The sequence below is a fragment of the Diuraphis noxia genome, unplaced genomic scaffold, assembly GCF_037042655.1.
Source record: "Diuraphis noxia isolate RWA-SAM2 unplaced genomic scaffold, SU_Dnox_SAM2 contig0001, whole genome shotgun sequence".
NCBI classification, from domain to species: domain Eukaryota; kingdom Metazoa; phylum Arthropoda; class Insecta; order Hemiptera; family Aphididae; genus Diuraphis; species Diuraphis noxia.
The window spans coordinates 69,930,715-69,956,704 of NW_028301711.1; the positions used below are offsets into that span (position 1 = coordinate 69,930,715).

The 25,990-nt window shown below is 26.9% G+C and overlaps 1 long non-coding RNA gene and 2 pseudogenes across 1 annotated transcript; all 3 read right to left on the reverse strand.

Annotated features, from left to right (window-relative positions):
- The window catches only part of LOC149061492 (uncharacterized), a 47,933-nt pseudogene extending 40,444 nt beyond the window's left edge, over window positions 1-7,489 (reverse strand).
- Window positions 37-705, reverse strand: LOC149061498 (uncharacterized). The gene is made up of 5 exons (XR_016189304.1): window positions 577-705; window positions 470-514; window positions 269-405; window positions 142-204; window positions 37-82 (listed from the first exon to the last, which is right to left on the reverse strand). It is a non-coding gene; the product is annotated as an uncharacterized LOC149061498 (long non-coding RNA).
- A 70-nt stretch (window positions 7,490-7,559) lies between the features above and the next one.
- Window positions 7,560-9,110, reverse strand: LOC149061499 (uncharacterized; annotated as a pseudogene).
- Between the last annotated feature and the right edge of the window lie 16,880 nt (window positions 9,111-25,990).

Here is a 25,990-nt window from a genome sequence, read left to right on the forward strand (position 1 = left end):
GGAAAAATGTTGATGTTAAAAACTTACAATTGGTCTGCCGCTACACTGACCGACTCCTTACCCCCGGTCTTTCAGGAACTTTCTGAAAATAATTATTAGTTAGATTATACATATATTATACGTAATATTCACATCAATCACCTCAATCACCCTAGGCTGATTTTTTACGGCCCGCGCCGGTGACTTGCCTCGACTCCTCGGCTCCTGAAAATAATGTAACTAAAAATTTGTATCCAAAAACTTGATATTTTTTAATAATAATAGTTACTTTCTCCGACAACCTATTAGAGATTGGCGACCGGGATTGTACCCGGTACTTCTCCCGGTAATACTCCCAACCACGGAAGCCGCCGCTGCTCCGGGAACCACCACCGCTCCGTGAATCGCCTTCATTTCGACGTATGGCTACAACATAAATTACATTGATATAATTTTTAACACTGTTGAAAAGTGTGTACTTCATGCTTACCGCAGTCCCGTGCAATATGACCCGTTTTATGGCAGTTGTAACATTCTGAAACGCGTAAACATAATTTCCATTTTTATGTTTTTTTTATTCAAATTTATTATACTTACGTCGGTTGCCGCCACTTCGACGTGTAACATGTACTGAGTAGGTACTCCTGATGAAGGCGTATTCAGTTCTAAATGGTTTGAAAATCAAATATATATATTAACATTAATCATATCATCTTAGAATCTACTTTTAATTCCACATTTTATTAAAATAAAAACAAAAATATTGCTTATATTTTGGCTGCTAGTAGAACACTTGTATATATTTACGAATTAATATGTCTGGACACACGTGTACAACTTAGGTAATGTCTTGATATTCTGTTCGAGACAAAGTTATATCATGTAATTATAAATATACATGATTTTAATACCAACGTTCATTGAAACCAAAAATGTGTTTTTAAAATACACCCTCATGGTATTCATTTATATAGATTAATAAAATAATTTAGATTAAATTCTAATGAAAAAAGCATAATGTCAAACTGTTATAAGACACATAATTATATATTTTTGCAACATTTTCTTGAATTAATATAATTTTTCCCAACAATATACAGTTTTCATAATGGATTGTCTGTATTTAAGCACGTCAATATAAAACTGTAAAATACGTGATGTGATTCAAGTTATGTACAATAACAATTTAAATGAATTTCAAACGATTTAGTTCGTCTGAAAATAAATGTAACTACCAGGGGAATATACTAATGATATCGCCGTGAATAAGTGATAGCGAATGTGTCTTCGATATTTAATGGAAGCGCCAAAAAACTACATATGGTTATAAATTCAAAAGTTAATTTTAATAATATATTTTTGTAGTAACAGTATGAAAATTAGGTACGATCTTAAATAGAGTTTACAGTTAATTTCAAAATCATAGCTATCGACGGAGGACTATTTGAGATTTTAAGAATTATCGTACCAGGATTAAATGCGTAATATGAACTCTGTGGGCAATCTAATGTAGGCATAGTCAATGGTGTGCATCGTCCAATTTTCATTCATAATCTCAATGATTAACTGGTATATATCCCACGTTTTTATTTAACAAATGAACATCACCGCTATTACATTAAATATGTTTATAAAAAAGTTTAAATAATACACTATGGCTGGAACGAATAACAAATAATATACTAATAAGATTCGTCTAAGAATTTTTTACCACATTTTCTATGAAAATCCCTCATGGTATTTCATTTATATAGATTAACATAATAATTTAGATTAAATTCTAATGAAAAAAGCATAATTTCAAACTGTTATAAGACACATAATTATATATGAACGGGCCGGGAGCGTAAGATAATAATACGCGCGCCCGGTTACCCAACTACTTCGTAGCGCACGCACACACCGACCGACCTGTGTAAATGTGTATACGTGTATATAGTGATTCAAGGGAAGTGGACGGGGTCGCCGAGCAAGACCAGAGAGTGCTAGTGTGTGGTGGTGTGTGTAGATGTGTATATTTGTGTGTGTGTGTTCTTAACTGATAAAGGAGATAGGTAACTCTAAGTAAAAATGGTAACTCAATTTAAATGCTGATAAATATATAATAAACAGTAATAATGATACTACGGCCCTTTTGGCCCAACAGGTAAAAATATAATATTATGCTGCTATGTGAGCTTGTATAATTGACAAATATAAATATATAATACGTAGCCCTCCTGGCCCAACAAGATATAATATACGCTGCTATGTGAGCTTGTATAGACAATAAATATAAATATATAAATTACGGTCCCTCTGGCCGGTAAAAATAATAATATTATAATAGTGTAAATAAATAACAATAATAGTAAAAACTCACAATTTGTGGAGCGCAGTCTGGCCAGCTGGTCCTAGCTATACGGAAAAGTTCACACTCACACATACAAAATAGAAAAATATAACAATAATAATAATAATTCACGACATACACACTATGCCGGAACAATAGTAAAAATAATAATCTGTGGCGATTAGCGCCCGTACAATATAATAATATTAAATAAATTAAAGTGGCGATTCGCGCTCACACGAATTACGAATTATAATAATACTAAATAAATTAATGTGGCGATTCGCGCTCACAAGACATAAAATAATACTTGGTAATTCATGCCGATAAACAAACTATATAAAATAAAAAGACGGCGATTTGCGCACGTAATTCTTTGCGAGTATTTCTCGTGATACTCCGAAAACTAGACTGGTTTGGTTGGGCGGCCGTGCTAAGTATATTCGCTTAACAGCGGCGGGCGATCGCACGTAATCTACATATTATATAATATACGATAATTAAAACAGAAATAATAATACAAAAATAAATTAATGATGTCTTGTGTGTGTGCGTGCCGATCGGCGGCGAGATACCTATTTACGTATTATATAATAATTCACAGTTGATACGGACAATTAAAACAGAAATAAAAACAATAATACAATATATAAATATATAGGTACAAACAGGTAACAGATATGTGATGTGGGTGTGTGTGTGTGGTGAGCCGGTCGGTGGCTATATAGTGTTATATGGCGTCGACAATATATTTTTGCAACATTTTCTTGAATTAATATAATTTTTCCCAACAATACACAGTTTTCATAATGGATTGTCTGTATTTAAGCACGTCAATATAAAACTGTAAAATTCGTGATGTGATTCAAGTTATGTACAATAACAATTCAAATGAATTTCAAACGATTTAGTTCGTCTGAAAAGAAATGTAACTACCAGGGGAATATACTATTGATATCGCCATGAATAAGTGATAGTGAATGTGTCTTCGATATTTAATGGAAGCGCCAAAAAACTACATATGGTTATAAATTCAAAAGTTAATTTTAATAATATATTTTTGTAGTAACAGTATGAAAATTAGGTACGATCTTAAATAGAGTTTACAGGTAATTTCAAAATAATAGCTATCGACGGAGGACTATTTGAGATTTTAAAAATTATCGAACCAGGATTAAATGCGTAATATGAACTCTGTGGGCAATCTAATGTAGGCATAGTCAATGGTGTGCATCGTCCAAATTTCATTCATAATCTCAATGATTAACTGGTATTTACCCAAGTAGCAAAGAAATGTTTTTGAAACGTTTTAAAAAATGTATGAAAAATATATAATAATATTATTAAAAATGTTTTTTAAATATCTTCATGGCCGCTTTTACATTACTTTGAAAATGTTTAATTAACATTTTAAATAGGTTGTAAATACATTTTGTTTTCAATGATAAAAAATATTTTTAAAACCATTCTTAATAATTTAAATATCTTTTTTTTATTGTTTTAAGGTATTTTTAAAATGTTTTTTTTTTTTATAAAACACCCAAATATCATCTATAATATAAGATGATGTGTATAAATTATCAGATCTATATATAAACTATATATAGACAGACTAAAGGTTCTTAAACTCCATCTCAATAATATAGGTAAAAATAGCTTTGACGGAAACAATAAAATTGACATCCACATGCTAAATCATAAAAATTACATAAAATATATAATTATTTATTTTGCAATATTTTTTTTTTTATTCAGGAAAATAAACAAAATCAACAACTGTTATTATTTTTAAAATAACATTCATAATATATTTGATATAGCCCAGGCTATAAAATATAATAATACTAAATATATAATGATAATTAATAGTATATTATAATATTATATGAATAATGAATTATATAGTATCATCTTCATCAAATGATGATGATTGTAGTAGTCCTGCGGCTGGCATATTTTCAGTAGATTTTATGTTTCTTTTTTCGTCTCTATATCAAACAAAACAAAAATAAATTCAGCATAAATATATTACTATAATTATAATACAATTTTATATTTGGATTAAAATGTATTATTTAGATATTGATGTATAAAGATGATAGTTATTTATTTATACTATGTCTATAAATATGTACACATAAATTATTTGTGTCCTTGGGCCCAGTCTAAATATAAAATAAATTCAAAATATAATATATGCTACTTGTGAAAATTCAAGTTTAATAATTTTTCAAAAATTATCACTTATTGGTACAATATACTGATAAGTATGTAAGTATTATGTAGTTTCAAAATTAATGGCTATAATTCTCAACACAGAAACCAGTTCTTATAATGATGTGATTAAGAAATATAAAATATACTCAATGCCATATTATTATGTTTATAAGTTATAACTAATAAATTTATCATATTGAAAGAATAAATAATATCACTTATTTATTTTATTATCATTTAAATGAATTAATAATAAATACCAATGTTTAAGCTATAACACCCAACAAAAATTAAAAAGATTATAAGAAACTAGGTAATTTAGTTAAAACTGATACATTCTCAGTATTTATAACATAACAGAACCTACAAAACTTATATATCTTCCATTATAATACAAGAAAACAAATTTCAAAAATCAATATAAATTATTGACGTAGTATCATAAATATTTAATGTTTAGTGTATAGTGCAAAAAACTACTATATATTATTATATGTATAATAAACATACCTAAGAATTCTAGTAGGTGCTTGGTCAAACCAATTCATTACACTTGCAATGACATCCATCTTGTAGTTTTCTGAATTAGGAAATTTTTTACCAACACAGTCTAAAACAATATTTACACAAATTATGTTTACCTCAATAATATGTTATAATCATAAAAAAATAATAATATGACTTACTTATAATAACTTTGAAAATTTTATAATTTTCTAATTTCTTTTTTTCTTTTTGACCTTTCCAGCTAAAGGCAGATGCAAATTTATCAGTAAATATTGTTTTCAATAAACTATTGGTTACTTTGGAAATTTATTTCCCTTCAGAAGCAAACATAAATGTTGACAACTGTTATTCATACATGTATAAAAAAAACAAACATTATTTAACACAATAATTTAATGCTTATAAAATAAGTTATAGATAGGTAGGTACCAATTTATCACTATATCCAAGGTCATAAAATGCGAGCTTTGATTCGAGAGTCAAAAGCTTTTCCTTGTCATTAATTGGGAATGTTGATAAAACATCATCAGTTTTTTCCTGATTGAATGTATTATTTTGAAGTGTTGAAGCCTCTTTATTTTCAATGAATGAAGTTAATTCCAGTTTTAAGTAATTCATGTTTGATTTGAACTTCATAAAGTCAGCTGTAATTGTTAAAATATTTAATTAATATATTTTCATATCTAACATTATAATACATTGTCATTTAGTGTTAATAAACATACAAATTTATGTAGTTTAAATAATAATAATTTTTTTTTTTTATTATTAGATAGACGACAAAGTTGATGTCCCAACGATACTAATAGTTGATAGTTTTCATCTTTGTTTGTATTGTTATTTTGAGATTCAAACGAACAATGATGATTATTTTTCTTATTTAATTTGCAGTTTACATTACTTAGAGCTGAGTCATCTAAAATTAAATTAAACAATAATTATAAATAATATTAGAAATAGTCATAAACAACTAGTCCAAAATCTAACTTAGTTTCAAAAAAATGTAAAAACTTTAAAAATATATTAAGATAAGTAAATTATTCTATGTAATGCTTGAATTACAATAAATAATTCACTTATAAAAAATGTTCATTTTATTATAATAAAATACTGCCATAATTTATTTACTAATATAACGTTATATAATATTCTTACAGTTATTATGTATTCCAATATGAGGAGTCTCAAAATCAGCATCAATTAATTGATGATTATCTAATGGTGTACTTGTATTTATTGCAGATAATCCTGTTGATTAAGAAAGTTACATTTATTATTAATTTAAAATGTATTAAACAATTACATTACACAACATTTTATTAAATAAGTAATTAGAATATCAGCTGTAGGTATTTCATTTTACATAATTATCTCATTTTTCTTAAGCAAGTTCATTTGAATTATTAAAATATATTCCCATTATCAACAAAAATAGAATTTGACATTTGTGTTATTTTAATTTCTGAATTTTATGATCACAATAATTTTATTTAAGTCTATTAATTATACATACCTAACTTATTGCTTTGGCGGGGAGTGCTTGTTTTTTCTTTTAGTACAGCGCATTCATCAAAATTATGATTTTCTAAGAAAAACAAAAATGTATCATTTAAACATAAACTATACCTAGAAATAATAATAATAACTCACTACTGAACTAATGTAATCATATTAATACCTTTTTTTTCTTTTGGAAAATTCGGATAGTCTAACTGGGTTGTTGATGATGACTTCTGTTTGATACTGATATGGAAAGCTTCATCAGAATTATCAGAGTCAGATGTTAAATTAGAAAATAAATTTTTAGTATTATGATCTTCATATTTTAATTTTTTTCTCATTCCACGTCCTTTCAATTCAGCATCAGAGTGTAAATTTTTTTTGCTTTTGTTTTTCAACAATTTATACATAAGTTTTATACCATAATCATAATTATCTGTAAATTAATAAATAATAAGTTTAAACAATAATGTAATAAATTTACAATAAATAAATATAGTAAATTAGATACCTATGTTGCTCTCAACTATTTCAATTTTAAATTTTTCCCAATCATTTGTATTTGGTTTTGCTTTTTCTCTAGCAAGTGATTTTATTTTAGATAATCGAAATGACATAGGGTACCAACATGTATCATTATCGATTATCCATGCATTTGGAATTAAATCCGGGGTTTTTGCATCTGGAGGTTCATATAAATGTATGAGTGTCCACATTCTAAAATAAAAAACTTAATCAATTATATCTAACATAAATCATGGTATGCTGTTTTAATAATCATTAAAATAAATTAATAAGCACCTGAATAAATAATTAAAATTCTTCATATAAATTGTGATATATAATTAAGATAGAAGGAAAATAATGGATAAAATATAGGAAAAAATTATAAATAATGTTATACCATATTGACAGGTGTATTTATATAGTTGAATATGATGCTAATAATGATTTATATACAATAATGTACAAAATTATAATTTGTTTGGAAATTAATAAAATTAAAAATTAGCTTGTTGTATTATTATGCTGTATGCAATAGGGGGAAAACAACATAAATATTATGTTTATGCTTGAAATACACATATTTTTTACAAATAAATGAAATGGGACACAATTCAGGCTCTGATAATTTTTCAACTTCATAAACACCTATTAATGAGCTACTACAAGGAATTTCAAAAAAGTTTCGTTTGATTAAAAATTTTCTACCAATAATTACAGTACAGTTTAAATCAATAGAATGACATATATTTTCTACCATGACTATGTCTCCACATTCTAGACCACAGCAGTTATTTGGGGATTCAATTTTTAAGCTAAAATTAGGAAAATGTATTTCCTTGTACTGGAGACCCACACATTTAAGAGGTAATGCACCATTATTATAATGAATATGAGATAATAAAGGAAACTGTTGATTCAGAGTTCTCAAGGATGGAAATGACGAACTAATATCACAAAACAGTTCTGCCATTCGGTTTCCAATTTGCTCTAGGGGCTTATTTCTACCTCTAACCATCGACTTAATTTTTTGTAAGTAATTCTCAAATGGAAATGCTGAGATCTTATCCAATGTAAATTCATTTATTTTCGATGAAAAATAATCAGCATCATCAACCAAATGGATCAATCCATGAAAGTTATGTGTAATAAAACTTTCATCATATATTTTAATAAATGATTGAACAAAATGCATTAGTAATTGCCTAGCATAGTTTCGCAAATCTAAATCACCACAACTATTTGGGTTAAGTAAAATGGAAATTGCTACATTTAATGTCATGAAATTATTATATTTGTCTCTGTCTAAAACTCCTCTTGTGGCAACTGGTCCAGTATATAATAAAAATGAACGAAATTCAGTAGCTTTCCAACGAAGAAGATACTTTAAAGCTCTTGGTTTTCTTATAAATTCTTCTGGAAGATTTTGGATTTCCATAAAATCTGATATTTTTTTAATTAACTGCTGTGATAATTTATATGGAAGAGTCCCCTGGTACCACGTTGTTAGCATAGTTCGCATAACTCCCAAATATATTAAATGCATTGGATCTAATATAAATGAATTTACAAAATGAATCTCAGGAATTCTAACTAAAGCAGTATCGCGAAGACGATAATTAGAATCAGCCCAGTTAATAAAATCTTCATGTGTTCTGGCTGTACAATTTAATTCTGTAAATACCCTTTTACGGCTGACTGTAGAACCACGAACATGAAAAATATCCTCCGTGCCCCTTTATACCTAGTAAATCTTTTTTAGCTGGTGCATCACAAACAAAACCAACAATTTTTATAGAAAATAATATACCATTACTGTTTGTTATACCATGCTGCGATAATTCTACTATTTCTGAAATAAATGAATCTAAAAAAATATTCATATCACTTGGTTTTTCTAATCCATAATACAATCCAACTGGCAAAACAATTTTTTTAAATGAGGTATATTGATTATTGTAACTAAAATTGGAATCACTTGACCAGATGAACTTTTGAACAATGGTAAACCATCAACATTTACTAATAAATTTAGTTCATAAATATCATTAAATGAATAATTATCAACAATTCAAATGAATTTCAAACGATTTAGTTCTTCTGAAAAGAAATGTAACTACCAGGGGAATATACTATTGATATCGCCATGAATAAGTGATAGTGAATGTGTCTTCGATATTTAATGGAAGCGCCAAAAAACTACATATGGTTATAAATTCAAAAGTTAATTTTAATAATATATTTTTTTAGTAACAGTATGAAAATTAGGAACGATCTTAAATAGAGTTTACAGTTAATTTCAAAATCATAGCTATCGACAGAGGACTATTTGCGATTTTAAGAATTATCGTACCAGGATTAAATGCGTAATATGAACTCGTTGGGCAATCTAATGTAGACATAGTCAATGGTGTGCATCGTCAAATTTTCATCCATAATCTCAATGATTAACTGGTATATATCCCACGTTTTTATTTAACAAATGAACATCACCGCTATTACATTAGATATGTTTATAAAAAAGTTTAAATAATACACTATGGCTGGAACGAATAACAAATATTATACTAATAAGATTCGTCTAAGAATTTTTTACCACTTTTTCTATGATAAAACCATTTGTTGAACAGTATATAACATTTAATGAATTGAAATACCAGAAGCACTAGACGTGTAACATGTACTGAGTACGTACTCCTGATGAAGGCGTATTCAGTTCTAAATGGTTTGAAAATTAAATATATATATTAACATTAATCATATCATCTTAGAATCTACTTTTATTCGCACATTTTATTAAAATAAAAACAAAAATATAGATTATATTTTGGCTGCTAGTAGAACACTTGTATATATTTACGAATTAGTATGTCTGGACACACATGTACAACTTAGGTACTGTCTTGATATTCTGTTCGAGGCAAAGTTATAGCATATAATTTTAAATATACATGATTTTAATACCAACCTTCATTGAAACCAAAATTTTGTTTTTAAAATACACCCTCATGGTATTTCATTTATATAGATAAATAAAATAATTTAGATTAAATTCTAACGAAAAAAGCATAATGTCAAACTGTTATAAGACACATTATTATATATTTTTGCAACATTTTCTTGAATTAATATAATTTTTCCCAACAATATACAGTTTTCATACTGGATTGGCTGTATTTAAGCTCGTCAATATAAAACTGTAAAATACGTGATGTGATTCAAGTTATGTACAATAACAATTCAAATGAATTTCAAACGATTTAGTTCTTCTGAAAAGAAATGTAACTACCAGGGGAATATACTATTGATATCGCCATGAATAAGTGATAGTGAATGTGTCTTCGATATTTAATGGAAGCGCCAAAAAACTACATATGGTTATAAATTCAAAAGTTAATTTTAATAATATATTTTTTTAGTAACAGTATGAAAATTAGGAACGATCTTAAATAGAGTTTACAGTTAATTTCAAAATCATAGCTATCGACAGAGGACTATTTGCGATTTTAAGAATTATCGTACCAGGATTAAATGCGTAATATGAACTCGTTGGGCAATCTAATGTAGGCATAGTCAATGGTGTGCATCGTCAAATTTTCATCCATAATCTCAATGATTAACTGGTATATATCCCACGTTTTTATTTAACAAATGAACATCACCGCTATTACATTAGATATGTTTATAAAAAAGTTTAAATAATACACTATGGCTGGAACGAATAACAAATATTATACTAATAAGATTCGTCTAAGAATTTTTTACCACTTTTTCTATGATAAAACCATTTGTTGAACAGTATATAACATTTAATGAATTGAAATACCAGAAGCACTAGACGTGTAACATGTACTGAGTACGTACTCCTGATGAAGGCGTATTCAGTTCTAAACGGTTTGAAAATTAAATATATATATTAACATTAATCATATCATCTTAGAATCTACTTTTATTCGCACATTTTATTAAAATAAAAACAAAAATATAGATTATATTTTGGCTGCTAGTAGAACACTTGTATATATTTACGAATTAGTATGTCTGGACACACATGTACAACTTAGGTACTGTCTTGATATTCTGTTCGAGGCAAAGTTATAGCATATAATTTTAAATATACATGATTTTAATACCAACCTTCATTGAAACCAAAATTTTGTTTTTAAAATACACCCTCATGGTATTTCATTTATATAGATAAATAAAATAATTTAGATTAAATTCTAACGAAAAAAGCATAATATCAAACTGTTATAAGACACATAATTATATATTTTTGCAACATTTTCTTGAATTAATATAATTTTTCCCAACAATATACAGTTTTCATACTGGATTGGCTGTATTTAAGCTCGTCACTATAAAACTGTAAAATACGTGATGTGATTCAAGTTATGTACAATAACAATTCAAATGAATTTCAAACGATTTAGTTCGTCTGAAAAGAAATGTAACTACCAGGGGAATATACTATTGATATCGCCATGAATAAGTGATAGTGAATGTGTCTTCGATATTTAATGGAAGCGCCAAAAAACTACATATGGTTATAAATTCAAAAGTTAATTTTAATAATATATTTTTGTAGTAACAGTATGAAAATTAGGTACGATCTTAAATAGAGTTTACAGTTAATTTCAAAATCATAGCTATCGACGGAGGACTATTTGAGATTTTAAGAATTATCGTACCAGGATTAAATGCGTAAAATAAACTCGTTGGGCAATCTAATGTAGGCATAGTCAATGGTGTGAATCGTCCAATTTTCATTCATAATCTCAATGATTAACTGGTATATATCCCACGTTTTTATTTAACAAATGAACATCACCGCTATTACATTAGATATGTTCATAAAAAAGTTTAAATAATACACTATAGCTGGAACGAATAACAAATAATATACTAATAAGATTCGTCTAAGAATTTTTTACCACATTTTCTATAAAAAAACCATTTGTTGAACAGTATATAACATTTAATGAATTGAAATACCAGAAACACTAGACGTGTAACATGTACTGAGTAGGTACTCCTGATAAAGGCGTATTCAGTTCTAAATGGTTTGAAAATTAAATATATATATAAACATTAATCATATCATCTTAGAATCTACTTTTAATCGCACATTTTATTAAAATAAAAACAAAAATATTGCTTATATTTTGGATGCTAGTAGAACACTTGTATATATTAACGAATTAGTATGTCTGGACACACGTGTACTACTTAGGTTCTGTCTTGATATTCTGTTCGAGGCAAAGTTATAGCATGTAATTATAAATATACATGATTTTAATACCAACCTTCATTGAAACCAAAATTTTGTTTTTAAAATACATCCTCATAGTATTTCATTTATATAGATTAATATAATAATTTAGATTAAATTCTAATGAAAAAAGCATTATGACACATAGTTATATATTTTTGCAACATTTTCTTGAATTAATATAATTGTTCCCAACAATATACAGTTTTCATAATGGATTGTCTGTATTTAAGCACGTCAATATAAAACTGTAAAATACGTGATGTGATTCAAGTTATGTACAATTACAATTCAAATGAATTTCAAACGATTTAGTTCGTCTGAAAAGAAATGTAACTACCAGGGGAATATACTATTGATATCACCATGAATAAGTGATAGTGAATGTGTCTTCGATATTTAATGGAAGCGCCAAAAAACTACATATGGTTATAAATTCAAAAGTTAATTTTAATAATATATTTTTGTAATAACAGTATGAAAATTAGGTACGATCTTAAATAGAGTTTACAGTTAATTTCAAAATCATAGCTATCGACGTAGGACTATTTGAGATTTTAAGAATTATCGTACCAGGATTAAATGCGTAATATGAACTCGTTGGGCAATCTAATGTAGGCATAGTCAATGGTGTGCGTCGTCCAATTTTCATTCATAATCTCAATGATTAACTGGTATATATCCCACGTTTTTATTTAACAAATGAACATCACCGCTATTACATTAGATATGTTTATAAAAAAGTTTAAATAATACACTATGGCTGGAACGAATAACAAATAATATACTAATAAGATTCGTCTAAGAATTTTTTACCACATTTTCTATGAAAAAACCATCTGTTGAACAGTATATAACATTTAATGAATTGAAATACCAGAAACACTAGACGTGTAACATGTACTGAGTAGGTACTCCTGATGAAGGCGTATTCAGTTCTAAATGGTTTGAAAATTAAATATATATATAAACATTAATCATATCATCTTAGAATCTACTTTTAATCGCACATTTTATTAAAATAAAAACAAAAATATTGCTTATGTTTTGGCTGCTAGTAGAACACTTGTATATATTTACGAATTAGTATGTCTGGACACACGTGTACTACTTAGGTTCTGTCTTGATATTCTGTTCGAGGCAAAGTTATAGCATGTAATTATAAATATACATGATTTTAATACCAACCTTCATTGAAACCAAAATTTTGTTTTTAAAATACACCCTCATGGTATTTCATTTATATAGATTAATATAATAATTTAGATTAAATTCTAATGATAAAAGCATAATGTCAAACTGTTATAAGACATATAATTATATATTTTTGCAACATTTTCTTGAATTAATATAATTTTTCCCAACAATATACAGTTTTCATAATGGATTGTCTGTATTTAAGCACGTCAATATAAAACTGTAAAATACGTGATGTGATTCAAGTTATGTACAATAACAATTCAAATGAATTTCAAACGATTTAGTTCGTCTGAAAAGAAATGTAACTACCATGGGAATATACTATTGATATCGCCATGAATAAGTGATAGTGAATGTGTCTTCGATATTTAATGGAAGCACCAAAAAACTACATATAGTTATAAATTCAAAAGTTAATTTTAATAATATATTTTTGTAGTAACAGTATGAAAATTAGGTACGATCTTAAATAGAGTTTACAGTTAATTTCAAAATAATAGCTATCGACGGAGGACTATTTGAGATTTTAAGAATTATCGTACCAGGATTAAATGCGTAAAATAAACTCGTTGGGCAATCTAATGTAGGCATAGTCAATGGTGTGAATCGTCCAATTTTCATTCATAATCTCAATGATTAACTGGTATATATCCCACGTTTTTATTTAACAAATGAACATCACCGCTATTACATTAGATATGTTTATAAAAAAGTTTAAATAATACACTATGGCTGGAACAAATAACAAATAATATACTAATAAGATTCGTCTAAGAATTTTTTACCACATTTTCTATGAAAAAACCATCTGTTGAACAGTATATAACATTTAACGAATTGAAATACCAGAAACACTAGACGTGTAACATGTACTGAGTAGGTACTCCTGATGAAGGCGTATTCAGTTCTAAATGGTTTGAAAATTAAATATATATATAAACATTAATCATATCATCTTAGAATCTACTTTTAATAGCACATTTTATTAAAATAAAAACAAAAATATTGCTTATGTTTTGGCTGCTAGTAGAACACTTGTATATATTTACGAATTAGTATGTCTGGACACACGTGTACTACTTAGGTTCTGTCTTGATATTCTGTTCGAGGCAAAGTTATAGCATGTAATTATAAATATACATGATTTTAATACCAACCTTCATTGAAACCAAAATTTTGTTTTTAAAATACACCCTCATGGTATTTCATTTATATAGATTAATATAATAATTTAGATTAAATTCTAATGATAAAAGCATAATGTCAAACTGTTATAAGACATATAATTATATATTTTTGCAACATTTTCTTGAATTAATATAATTTTTCCCAACAATATACAGTTTTCATAATGGATTGTCTGTATTTAAGCACGTCAATATAAAACTGTAAAATACGTGATGTGATTCAAGTTATGTACAATAACAATTCAAATGAATTTCAAACGATTTAGTTCGTCTGAAAAGAAATGTAACTACCATGGGAATATACTATTGATATCGCCATGAATAAGTGATAGTGAATGTGTCTTCGATATTTAATGGAAGCACCAAAAAACTACATATGGTTATAAATTCAAAAGTTAATTTTAATAATATAATTTTGTAGTAACAGTATGAAAATTAGGTACGATCTTAAATAGAGTTTACAGTTAATTTCAAAATCATAGCTATCGACGGAGGACTATTTGAGATTTTAAGAATTATCGTACCAGGATTAAATGCGTAAAATAAACTCGTTGGGCAATCTAATGTAGGCATAGTCAATGGTGTGAATCGTCCAATTTTCATTCATAATCTCAATGATTAACTGGTATATATCCCACGTTTTTATTTAACAAATGAACATCACCGCTATTACATTAGATATGTTTATAAAAAAGTTTAAATAATACACTATGGCTGGAACAAATAACAAATAATATACTAATAAGATTCGTCTAAGAATTTTTTACCACATTTTCTATGAAAAACCATCTGTTGAACAGTATATAACATTTAACGAATTGAAATACCAGAAACACTAGACGTGTAACATGTACTGAGTAGGTACTCCTGATAAAGGCGTATTCAGTTCTAAATGGTTTGAACATTAAATATATATATAAACATTAATCATATCATCTTAGAATCTACTTTTAATCGCACATTTTATTAAAATAAAAACAAAAATATTGCTTATGTTTTGGCTGCTAGTAGAACACTTGTATATATTTACGAATTAGTATGTCTGGACACACGTGTACTACTTAGGTTCTGTCTTGATATTCTGTTCGAGGCAAAGTTATAGCATGTAATTATAAATATACATGATTTTAATACCAACCTTCATTGAAACCAACATTTTGTTTTTAAAATACACCCTCATGGTATTTCATTTATATAGATTAATATAATAATTTAGATTAAATTCTAATGATAAAAGCATAATGTCAAACTGTTATAAGACATATAATTATATATTTTTGCAACATTTTCTTGAATTAATATAATTTTTCCCAACAATATACAGTTTTCATAATGGATTGTCTGTATTTAAGCACGTCAATATAAAACTGTAAAATACGTGATGTGATTCAAGTTATGTACAATAACAATTCAAATGAATTTCAAACGATTTAGTTCGTCTGAAAAGAAATGTAACTACCATGGGAATATACTATTGATATCGCCATGAATAAGTGATAGTGAATGTGTCTTCGATATTTAATGGAAGCACCAAAAAACTACATATAGTTATAAATTCAAAAGTTAATTTTAATAATATATTTTTGTAGTAACAGTATGAAAATTAGGTACGATCTTAAATAGAGTTTACAGTTAATTTCAAAATAATAGCTATCGACGGAGGACTATTTGAGATTTTAAGAATTATCGTACCAGGATTAAATGCGTAAAATAAACTCGTTGGGCAATCTAATGTAGGCATAGTCAATGGTGTGAATCGTCCAATTTTCATTCATAATCTCAATGATTAACTGGTATATATCCCACGTTTTTATTTAACAAATGAACATCACCGCTATTACATTAGATATGTTTATAAAAAAGTTTAAATAATACACTATGGCTGGAACAAATAACAAATAATATACTAATAAGATTCGTCTAAGAATTTTTTACCACATTTTCTATGAAAAAACCATCTGTTGAACAGTATATAACATTTAACGAATTGAAATACCAGAAACACTAGACGTGTAACATGTACTGAGTAGGTACTCCTGATGAAGGCGTATTCAGTTCTAAATGGTTTGAAAATTAAATATATATATAAACATTAATCATATCATCTTAGAATCTACTTTTAATAGCACATTTTATTAAAATAAAAACAAAAATATTGCTTATGTTTTGGCTGCTAGTAGAACACTTGTATATATTTACGAATTAGTATGTCTGGACACACGTGTACTACTTAGGTTCTGTCTTGATATTCTGTTCGAGGCAAAGTTATAGCATGTAATTATAAATATACATGATTTTAATACCAACCTTCATTGAAACCAAAATTTTGTTTTTAAAATACACCCTCATGGTATTTCATTTATATAGATTAATATAATAATTTAGATTAAATTCTAATGATAAAAGCATAATGTCAAACTGTTATAAGACATATAATTATATATTTTTGCAACATTTTCTTGAATTAATATAATTTTTCCCAACAATATACAGTTTTCATAATGGATTGTCTGTATTTAAGCACGTCAATATAAAACTGTAAAATACGTGATGTGATTCAAGTTATGTACAATAACAATTCAAATGAATTTCAAACGATTTAGTTCGTCTGAAAAGAAATGTAACTACCATGGGAATATACTATTGATATCGCCATGAATAAGTGATAGTGAATGTGTCTTCGATATTTAATGGAAGCACCAAAAAACTACATATGGTTATAAATTCAAAAGTTAATTTTAATAATATAATTTTGTAGTAACAGTATGAAAATTAGGTACGATCTTAAATAGAGTTTACAGTTAATTTCAAAATCATAGCTATCGACGGAGGACTATTTGAGATTTTAAGAATTATCGTACCAGGATTAAATGCGTAAAATAAACTCGTTGGGCAATCTAATGTAGGCATAGTCAATGGTGTGAATCGTCCAATTTTCATTCATAATCTCAATGATTAACTGGTATATATCCCACGTTTTTATTTAACAAATGAACATCACCGCTATTACATTAGATATGTTTATAAAAAAGTTTAAATAATACACTATGGCTGGAACAAATAACAAATAATATACTAATAAGATTCGTCTAAGAATTTTTTACCACATTTTCTATGAAAAAACCATCTGTTGAACAGTATATAACATTTAACGAATTGAAATACCAGAAACACTAGACGTGTAACATGTACTGAGTAGGTACTCCTGATAAAGGCGTATTCAGTTCTAAATGGTTTGAAAATTAAATATATATATAAACATTAATCATATCATCTTAGAATCTACTTTTAATCGCACATTTTATTAAAATAAAAACAAAAATATTGCTTATGTTTTGGCTGCTAGTAGAACACTTGTATATATTTACGAATTAGTATGTCTGGACACACGTGTACTACTTAGGTTCTGTCTTGATATTCTGTTCGAGGCAAAGTTATAGCATGTAATTATAAATATACATGATTTTAATACCAACCTTCATTGAAACCAAAATTTTGTTTTTAAAATACACCCTCATGGTATTTCATTTATATAGATTAATATAATAATTTAGATTAAATTCTAATGATAAAAGCATAATGTCAAACTGTTATAAGACATATAATTATATATTTTTGCAACATTTTCTTGAATTAATATAATTTTTCCCAACAATATACAGTTTTCATAATGGATTGTCTGTATTTAAGCACGTCAATATAAAACTGTAAAATACGTGATGTGATTCAAGTTATGTACAATAACAATTCAAATGAATTTCAAACGATTTAGTTCGTCTGAAAAGAAATGTAACTACCATGGGAATATACTATTGATATCGCCATGAATAAGTGATAGTGAATGTGTCTTCGATATTTAATGGAAGCACCAAAAAACTACATATGGTTATAAATTCAAAAGTTAATTTTAATAATATATTTTTGTAGTAACAGTATGAAAATTAGGTACGATCTTAAATAGAGTTTACAGTTAATTTCAAAATCATAGCTATCGACGGAGGACTATTTGAGATTTTAAGAATTATCGTACCAGGATTAAATGCGTAAAATAAACTCGTTGGGCAATCTAATGTAGGCATAGTCAATGGTGTGAATCGTCCAATTTTCATTCATAATCTCAATGATTAACTGGTATATATCCCACGTTTTTATTTAACAAATGAACATCACCGCTATTACATTAGATATGTTTATAAAAAAGTTTAAATAATACACTATGGCTGGAACAAATAACAAATAATATACTAATAAGATTCGTCTAAGAATTTTTTACCACATTTTCTATGAAAAAACCATCTGTTGAACAGTATATAACATTTAACGAATTGAAATACCAGAAACACTAGACGTGTAACATGTACTGAGTAGGTACTCCTGATGAAGGCGTATTCAGTTCTAAATGGTTTGAAAATTAAATATATATATAAACATTAATCATATCATCTTAGAATCTACTTTTAATCGCACATTTTGTTAAAATAAAAACAAAAATATTGCTTATATTTTGGCTGCTAGTAGAACACTTGTATATATTTACGAATAAGTATGTCTGGACACACGTGTACAAATTAGGTTCTGTCTTGATATTCTGTTCGAGGCAAAGTTATAGCATGTAATTATAAATATACATGATTTTAATACCAACCTTCATTGAAACCAAAATTTTGTTTTTAAAATACACCCTCATGGTATTTCATTTATATAGATTAATATAATAATTTAGATTAAATTCTAATGATAAAAGCATAATGTCAAACTGTTATAAGACATATAATTATATATTTTTGCAACATTTTCTTGAATTTATATAATTTTTCCCAACAATATACAGTTTTCATAATGGATTGTCTGTATTTAAGCACGTCAATATAAAACTGTAAAATACGTGATGTGATTCAAGTTATGTACAATAACAATTCAAATGAATTTCAAACGATTTAGTTCGTCTGAAAAGAAATGTAACTACCATGGGAATATACTATTGATATCGCCATGAATAAGTGATAGTGAATGTGTCTTCGATATTTAATGGAAGCACCAAAAAACTACATATGGTTATAAATTCAAAAGTTAATTTTAATAATATATTTTTGTAGTAACAGTATGAAAATTAGGTACGATCTTAAATAGAGTTTACAGTTAATTTCAAAATCATAGCTATCGACGGAGGACTATTTGAGATTTTAAGAATTATCGTACCAGGATTAAATGCGTAAAATAAACTCGTTGGGCAATCTAATGTAGGCATAGTCAATGGTGTGAATCGTCCAATTTTCATTCATAATCTCAATGATTAACTGGTATATATCCCACGTTTTTATTTAACAAATGAACATCACCGCTATTACATTAGATATGTTCATAAAAAAGTTTAAATAATACACTATAGCTGGAACGAATAACAAATAATATACTAATAAGATTCGTCTAAGAATTTTTTACCACATTTTCTATAAAAAAACCATTTGTTGAACAGTATATAACATTTAATGAATTGAAATACCAGAAACACTAGACGTGTAACATGTACTGAGTAGGTACTCCTGATAAAGGCGTATTCAGTTCTAAATGGTTTGAAAATTAAATATATATATAAACATTAATCATATCATCTTAGAATCTACTTTTAATCGCACATTTTATTAAAATAAAAACAAAAATATTGCTTATATTTTGGATGCTAGTAGAACACTTGTATATATTAACGAATTAGTATGTCTGGACACACGTGTACTACTTAGGTTCTGTCTTGATATTCTGTTCGAGGCAAAGTTATAGCATGTAATTATAAATATACATGATTTTAATACCAACCTTCATTGAAACCAAAATTTTGTTTTTAAAATACATCCTCATAGTATTTCATTTATATAGATTAATATAATAATTTAGATTAAATTCTAATGAAAAAAGCATTATGACACATAGTTATATATTTTTGCAACATTTTCTTGAATTAATATAATTGTTCCCAACAATATACAGTTTTCATAATGGATTGTCTGTATTTAAGCACGTCAATATAAAACTGTAAAATACGTGATGTGATTCAAGTTATGTACAATTACAATTCAAATGAATTTCAAACGATTTAGTTCGTCTGAAAAGAAATGTAACTACCAGGGGAATATACTATTGATATCACCATGAATAAGTGATAGTGAATGTGTCTTCGATATTTAATGGAAGCGCCAAAAAACTACATATGGTTATAAATTCAAAAGTTAATTTTAATAATATATTTTTGTAATAACAGTATGAAAATTAGGTACGATCTTAAATAGAGTTTACAGTTAATTTCAAAATCATAGCTATCGACGTAGGACTATTTGAGATTTTAAGAATTATCGTACCAGGATTAAATGCGTAATATGAACTCGTTGGGCAATCTAATGTAGGCATAGTCAATGGTGTGCGTCGTCCAATTTTCATTCATAATCTCAATGATTAACTGGTATATATCCCACGTTTTTATTTAACAAATGAACATCACCGCTATTACATTAGATATGTTTATAAAAAAGTTTAAATAATACACTATGGCTGGAACGAATAACAAATAATATACTAATAAGATTCGTCTAAGAATTTTTTACCACATTTTCTATGAAAAAACCATCTGTTGAACAGTATATAACATTTAATGAATTGAAATACCAGAAACACTAGACGTGTAACATGTACTGAGTAGGTACTCCTGATGAAGGCGTATTCAGTTCTAAATGGTTTGAAAATTAAATATATATATAAACATTAATCATATCATCTTAGAATCTACTTTTAATCGCACATTTTGTTAAAATAAAAACAAAAATATTGCTTATATTTTGGCTGCTAGTAGAACACTTGTATATATTTACGAATAAGTATGTCTGGACACACGTGTACAAATTAGGTTCTGTCTTGATATTCTGTTCGAGGCAAAGTTATAGCATGTAATTATAAATATACATGATTTTAATACCAACCTTCATTGAAACCAAAATTTTGTTTTTAAAATACACCCTCATGGTATTTCATTTATATAGATTAATATAATAATTTAGATTAAATTCTAATGATAAAAGCATAATGTCAAACTGTTATAAGACATATAATTATATATTTTTGCAACATTTTCTTGAATTAATATAATTTTTCCCAACAATATACAGTTTTCATAATGGATTGTCTGTATTTAAGCACGTCAATATAAAACTGTAAAATACGTGATGTGATTCAAGTTATGTACAATAACAATTCAAATGAATTTCAAACGATTTAGTTCGTCTGAAAAGAAATGTAACTACCAGGGGAATATACTATTGATATCACCATGAATAAGTGATAGTGAATGTGTCTTCGATATTTAATGGAAGCGCCAAAAAACTACATATGGTTATAAATTCAAAAGTTAATTTTAATAATATATTTTTGTAGTAACAGTATGAAAATTAGGTACGATCTTAAATAGAGTTTACAGTTAATTTCAAAATCATAGCTATCGACGGAGGACTATTTGAGATTTTAAGAATTATCGTACCAGGATTAAATGGGTAATATGAACTCTTTAGGCAATCTAATGTAGCATAATCAATGGTGTGCATCGTCCAATTTTCATTCATAATCTCAATGATTAACTGGTATATATCCCACGTTTTTATTTAACAAATTAACATCACCGCTATTACATTAAATATGTTTATAAAAAAGTTTAAATAATACACTATGGCTGGAACGAATAACAAATAATATACTAATAAGATTCGTCTAAGAATTTTTTACCACATTTTCTATGAAAAAACCATTTGTTGAACAGTATATAACATTTAATGAATTGAAATACCAGAAACACTAGACGTGTAACATGTACTGAGTAGGTACTCCTGATGAAGGCGTATTCAGTTCTAAATGGTTTGAAAATTAAATATATATATAAACATTAATCATATCATCTTAGAATCTACTTTTAATCGCACATTTTATTAAAATAAAAACAAAAATATTGCTTATATTTTGGTTGCTAGTAGAACACTTGTATATATTTACGAATTAGTATGTCTGGAGACACGTGTACAACTTAGGTTCTGTCTTGATATTCTGTCCGAGGCAAAGTTATAGCATGTAATTATAAATATACATGATTTTAATACCAACCTTCATTGAAACCAAAATTTTGTTTTTAAAATACTCCCTCATGGTATTTCATTTATATAGATTAATATAATAATTTAGATTAAATTCTAATGAAAAAAGCATAATGTCAAACTGTTATAAGACACATAATTATATATTTTTGCAACATTTTCTTGAATTAATATAATTTTTCCCAACAATATACAGTTTTCATAATGGATTGTCTGTATTTAAGCACGTCAATATAAAACTGTAAAATACGTGATGTGATTCAAGTTATGTACAATAACAATTCAAATGAATTTCAAACGATTTAGTTCGTCTGAAAAGAAATGTAACTACCAGGGGAATATACTATTGATATCGCCATGAATAAGTGATAGTGAATGTGTCTTCGATATTTAATGGAAGCGCCAAAAAACTACATATGGTTATAAATTCAAAAGTTAATTTTTATAATATATTTTTGTAGTAACAGTATGAAAATTAGGTACGATCTTAAATAGAGTTTACAGTTAATTTCAAAATCATAGCTATCGACGGAGGACTATTTGAGATTTTAAGAATTATCGTACCAGGATTAAATGTGTAATATGAACTCTTTGGGCAATCTAATGTAGCATAATCAATGGTGTGCATCGTCCAATTTTCATTCATAATCTCAATGATTAACTGGTATATATCCCACGTTTTTATTTAACAAATGAACATCACCGCTATTACATTAAATATGTTTATAAAAAAGTTTAAATAATACACTATGGCTGGAACGAATAACAAATAATATACTAATAAGATTCGTCTAAGAATTTTTTACCACATTTTCTATGAAAAAACCATTTGTTGAACAGTATATAACATTTAATGAATTGAAATACCAGAAACACTAGACGTGTAACATGTACTGAGTAGGTACTCCTGATGAAGGCGTATTCAGTTCTAAATGGTTTGAAAATTAAATATATATATAAACATTAATCATATCATCTTAGAATCTACTTTTAATCGCACATTTTATTAAAATAAAAACAAAAATATTGCTTATATTTTGGCTGCTAGTAGAACACTTGTATATATTTACGAATTAGTATGTCTGGAGACACGTGTACAACTTAGGTTCTGTCTTGATATTCTGTCCGAGGCAAAGTTATAGCATGTAATTATAAATATACATGATTTTAATACCAACCTTCATTGAAACCAAAATTTTGTTTTTAAAATACTCCCTCATGGTATTTCATTTATATAGATTAATATAATAATTTAGATTAAATTCTAATGAAAAAAGCATAATGTCAAACTGTTATAAGACACATAATTATATATTTTTGCAACATTTTCTTGAATTAATATAATTTTTCCCAACAATATACAGTTTTCATAATGGATTGTCTGTATTTAAGCACGTCAATATAAAACTGTAAAATACGTGATGTGATTCAAGTTATGTACAATAACAATTCAAATGAATTTCAAACGATTTAGTTCGTCTGAAAAGAAATGTAACTACCAGGGGAATATACTATTGATATCACCATGAATAAGTGATAGTGAATGTGTCTTCGATATTTAATGGAAGCGCCAAAAAACTACATATGGTTATAAATTCAAAAGTTAATTTTAATAATATATTTTTGTAGTAACAGTATGAAAATTAGGTACGATCTTAAATAGAGTTTACAGTTAATTTCAAAATCATAGCTATCGACGGAGGACTATTTGAGATTTTAAGAATTATCGTACCAGGATTAAATGCGTAATATGAACTCTTTGGGCAATCTAATGTAGCATAGTCAATGGTGTGCATCGTCCAATTTTCATTCATAATTTAAATGATTAACTGGTATATATCCCACGTTTTTATTTAACAAATGAACATCACCGCTATTCCATTAAATATGTTTATAAAAAAGTTTAAATAATACACTATGGCTGGAACGAATAACAAATAATAAACTAATAAGATTCGTCTAAGAATTTTTTACCACATTTTCAATGAAAAAACCATTTGTTGAACAGCATATAACATTTAATGAATTGAAATACCAGAAACACTAGACGTGTCACATGTACTGAGTAGGTACTCCTGATGAAGGCGTATTCAGTTCTAAATGATTTGAAAATTAAATATATATATAAACATTAATCATATCATCTTAGAATCTACTTTTAATCTTACATTTTATTAAAATAAAAACAAAAATATTGCTTATATATTGGCTGCTAGTAGAACACTTGTATATATTTACGAATTAGTATGTCTGGACACACGTGTACAACTTAGGTTCTGTCTTGATATTCTGTTCGAGGCAAAGTTATAGCATGTAATTATAAATATACATGATTTTAATACCTACCTTAATTGAAACCAAAATTTTGTTTTTAAAATACTCCCTCATAGTATTTCATTTATATAGATTAATAAAATAATTTAGATTAAATTCTAATAAAAAAAGCATAATGTCAAACTGTTAAAAGACACATAATTATATATTTTTGCAACATTTTCTTGAATTAATATAATTTTTCCCAACAATATACAGTTTTCATAATGGATTGTCTGTATTTAAGCACGTCAATATAAAACTGTAAAATACGTGATGTGATTCAAGTTATGTACAATAACAATTCAAATGAATTTCAAACGATTTAGTTCGTCTGAAAAGAAATGTAACTACCAGGGGAATATACTATTGATATCACCATGAATAAGTGATAGTGAATGTGTCTTCGATATTTAATGGAAGCGCCAAAAAACTACATATGGTTATAAATTCAAAAGTTAATTTTAATAATATATTTTTGTAGTAACAGTATGAAAATTAGGTACGATCTTAAATAGAGTTTACAGTTAATTTCAAAATCATAGCTATCGACGGAGGACTATTTGAGATTTTAAGAATTATCGTACCAGGATTAAATGCGTAATATGAACTCTTTGGGCAATCTAATGTAGCATAGTCAATGGTGTGCATCGTCCAATTTTCATTCATAATTTAAATGATTAACTGGTATATATCCCACGTTTTTATTTAACAAATGAACATCACCGCTATTACATTAAATATGTTTATAAAAAAGTTTAAATAATACACTATGGCTGGAACGAATAACAAATAATAAACTAATAAGATTCGTCTAAGAATTTTTTACCACATTTTCTATGAAAAAACCATT